This window comes from Trachemys scripta, chromosome 10 (assembly GCF_013100865.1).
Source record: "Trachemys scripta elegans isolate TJP31775 chromosome 10, CAS_Tse_1.0, whole genome shotgun sequence".
Taxonomy (NCBI): domain Eukaryota; kingdom Metazoa; phylum Chordata; order Testudines; family Emydidae; genus Trachemys; species Trachemys scripta.
In genome coordinates, this window is record NC_048307.1 from 34,945,880 (window position 1) to 34,950,148 (window position 4,269).

A 4,269-nucleotide genomic window follows, 5' to 3' on the forward strand; every position below is an offset into this window, starting at 1 on the left:
ATTCTCTTATCGGTACCTTGCCTGGCTTCCCCCCTGAGAACCTGATCCCTGACTTTGTTGTATTTCTTCCCATCTCCTCAGAAAAGACAAAAGCAAAGTAACTGTTTAACAATGTTCTTTCTTTCTCCCCACCATATGGGATCCACTTTCATTTAACTGACTTAATGGTTCCTTTTATTCTTTGAAGAAAGATCCTTCTGGGCGTATTTGTGTGTGTTCTATAGTTTGCTTTTCATTATTTCTTTTTCTACTTTAATTTTCATCCCTTCTTCTCTTACTCTCCTTTCTACAGTGGCTGCTAAGCAAGGGGCCAGCTAGTACCAGTAGGTTGTGTCTTTGTGGTGGGAATACCTGTCCCCTGTGAACTAGACCTAGGCCCTCCACTTACCCTGCACATGCTTCCTAACAGCCATCGGATGGTAAATGACCTTCCGGCACTGCTAGGCTGGGCTGGATTAGAACCGACACCCGCAGGTGAGGGAGAGTAGCTCTTATCTAATAGTTAGGGCACAGGAGGTTCATAGAGTTTAATGCCAGAAGGGACCATTCTGATCATCTAGTCCAGAGGTTCTCAAACTTCATTGCACCGCGACCCCCTTCTGACAACAAAAATTACTACACCACCCCAGGCATTGGCTTCGGCCCTGGGCTCCAGCAAGTCTAACGGCAGCCCTGGCAATCCCATTAAAACTGGGTCCCGACCCACTTCGGGGTCCTCCTGACCTAAGTTCCCTGTAAACTGCGAGGCCACGCAGCAGCCTATTTAGTGCCACTCAGGTGTTCAAAGAACCCACCCAGGGACCCAATGGGGATGGGGCGCTCCTCTCCTTGTCCCCACCTAGCCTGACCCCCAACATGCTGTGGCCAGGACATGGGGCGCCCCTCCCCCAGCACCAACTCTGCTGTGGTGCGGCCGGGCTGTTCCCAGGCATGGCCAGAGCAGCCTGGACACAGCTGTGGCCGGGTCACCCGGACCTGCTGGGGTGGTGCAGCCGGATCAGGCCCAGCCATGGTTGGGGCGGGGTGGCCCAGCCCCAGCTGCGGCCAGGGCGGGGCAGCCCAGGGGTGGCCCAGACCTGCTGGGGCGGCGTGGCTGGAGTGACCCAGCCCCAATCGGAGTGGCCTGGACCCAGGCACGCCCAGGGTGGCCCTCCCCCAGCCCGGACCTGCTGGGGTCTGGGATGGGGCGCCTATCCTGCAGCCCCAACCCCAGAGCTGCCACAGCGGGGAGAGGTGCCTCTCCCTCCCAGCCCAGGTGCTGCTGCTGCGGGGAGAGAGAGCTGGGGGGAGTCCTCTCTCCGCGCATAGCCCCTGAGCACCTTCCTGAACCCCAAACCTCTCATTCCCGGCACCACCCCAGAGCCCACACCCCCAGCTGGAGCCCTCACACCTCTGCACCCCAACCCTCTGCCCCAGCCCTGAGCCTCCTCCCATACTTCGAACCCTCGGACCCACTCCCACCACATGAATTTTGTTATGTGCACCAATATGAAGGGGAGGTGTCACACATCACCTCCATATTGGTGTACATAACAAAATTCATTCCGCACATGCGTGGGAAAAATTAGAGGGAACACTGGTCCTGACCCACAGTTTGAGAACTACTGATCTAATCTGAAATTCAGCACCACACACGCCAGAGAACCTTACCTAGTAATTCCTCCATTGAGCCCATAATGTTATGTACTGCTCGTATCTCCTAGGCGCTAGAGCAGAAAGGCCTCCATCCTGTGCTATAGGATGGACAACTTACAGTGCATAGCTCAACACCACTAAGCTCCACAGAGCCTTCTTTAGTGCTTAAAGGTACTGTAAGTCATAAAAACATTTATCAACCTTTTGCCAAGAGTGGCATAGTTAATTTTTATTAGGAACTGTGGACTCCCTCCGGCGTTGTCTTTGCATCTGTGCATAGCTAGTCATTTCAGACCTGACCTGGGGCCTAGTTCTGTGGTTGACTCACTGTGTAACTTTGGCAAACTTCCCAGTGCCTCAATTTCCCTGAGAGGGATATGATGAAATGTTCAATGTTATTATGTTTTGAGTTCTTTCTCCCACTGTCAATCCCTGAGCCATTCCCTCCCCGACCAGTAAACCTTAAACACATTTCCTCATTTGATTTAAAATTCTCTCTTTGACTTTATAGTTTTTTTTTAAACTTTACAGCTCAGCATCTAAGGTTAATAAGACAGTAAAAGTGTCAAAGGTTGAAATGGAACAGTTCTGAAGCAATACAGACTATGCAATTTCAATGGCAAACATGCAGATTATTTCAAAATTCTCAACAATAAAAGCTCAGTTTAGTGCCATTAGATGCATCCTAAAGAAAATGGAACTAGGTGAAAATGCTTAAGCCACTCAAATGGTACCTTATTCAAGCACTGTGTGGTTTCCTTTGGGAATTAGCATGTAAACTGGAGGGAGGAGCAGAGAGGACAGGTGAAGAGAGAAGACAGATGTATTAGAATAAATGTTTGATTTGGGCCAGAGTAGAAACATCCAAATCCAGGTCCAAATCTTCCCTAAATTTTAAGCTGTTTGGATCTAGGGTTCTCATCTGGCCACTGCCAGAGAAGGGACAGTTGTGAAGGGTGGGATTGTTTAGATCTGGGCCATTCTTTGGATCACGAATCAGTTTTGTTCAGTGTCATACTAGACCAGGGGTGGGCAAACTACAGCCTGCGGGCCACATGCGGCCCACCAGCCGATTTAATCCAGCCTCAAGCTCCCGCTGGGGAGTGGGGTCTGGGGCTTGCCCCACTCCTGCACTCCAGCTGGGGAGTGGGGTTGGGGGCTGCTCTGCGTGCCACAGCTCCTGGAAGCAGCGGCATGTCCTCCCTCTGGCTCCTACATTTAGGGGCAGCCAGGGGGCTCCACGCATTGCCCCCTCTGCAGGTGTCGCTCCCGCAACTCCCATTGGCCAGGAACTGTGGCCAATGGGAGCTGCAGGGGCAGCGCCTGCAGATGGGGCAGCGCACAGAGCTGCCTGGCCGTGTCTCCGTGTAGGAGCTGGAGAGGGGACATGCTGCTGCTTCCGGGAGCTGCTTGAGGTAAGCACCGCCCAGAGCCTGCAACCCTGACTCCCTTCCGTTCTCCGACCCCCTGCGCCAGCCCTGATCCCCCTCCGTCTGAACCCCTCAGTCCCAGCCCAGAGCACCCTCCTGCACCCCAAACCCCTCATCCCCGCCCCACCCCACCCCACCCCAGAAGCTGCACCCCCAGCCAAAGCCCTCCCCACCTCCCCAACCCCCTGCGCAGCCCAGAGCCCCCTCACACACCCAGAACTTCTAATTTCTCGCCCCACTCCAGAGCCTGCACCCCAACCAGAGCCCTCACCCCACACCCCCACCCCATGCCTCTGCCCCAGCCCTGATCCCTCTCCTACCCTCCGAACCCTCGGTCCCAGCCTGGAGTACCCTTCTACACCCTAAATCCATCATCCCCACGCAACCCTGCACCTCCAGTCAGACCCCTCATGCCCCCTTGCACTCTAACATTCTGGTCCAGCCCAGAGCCCCCCCCCCCACCCTGAACTCCTCTTTTCTGGCCCCACCCCCGAGCTCACACCCCCAGCCAGAGCCCTCACCCCCTCCTGAACCCCAACCCCAATTTCATGAGCATTCATGGCCCACCATACAATTTCCATACCCAGATGTGGCCCTAAGGCCAAAAAGTTTGCCCACCCCTGTACTAGACTGTATTGTACAGCCCCTCCCCTAGCACAAGCAAAAGTAAGGGAAAAAGGAAAACCATTGTTGAGGGTTACACCCCATGATCCCTACACATGTGGAGATGGGGACCACGTGAAGATCAGCAATGTGGATGTTCCCACTGGAAACAAAGCAAAGGGATATTTGAATGACAGCTACTAACCTTAAATCAAGTATCAGGAGATAGCCGTGTTAATCTGTTTCCACAAAAGCAATAAGGAATCCGGTGGCACCTTAAAGACTAACAGATTTATTTGGGCATAAGCTTTCGTGGGTAAAAAACCCACTTCTTCAGATGCAAGACCTTAAATCAGACACTCTGGTAGGGCAGGGATTTTATCAATCTCTTTTCTGCCTGGCCTTTCTCAAATCAGCTCCTAGAGGTTCTTGTGTGGGCCTGATGGGGGGAGAGAGAAGACCCAAGTGATCAACTCATCTCAAGTTGGACATGTTAGTGAGTATGATAAATACATATAACATTAGCTGGGGAGGCAGTGTTGCCTAGTGATAGAGCAGGGCAGGGGTCTGTTCCTGGGTCTGCCACAGGCTTCCTTGGTGC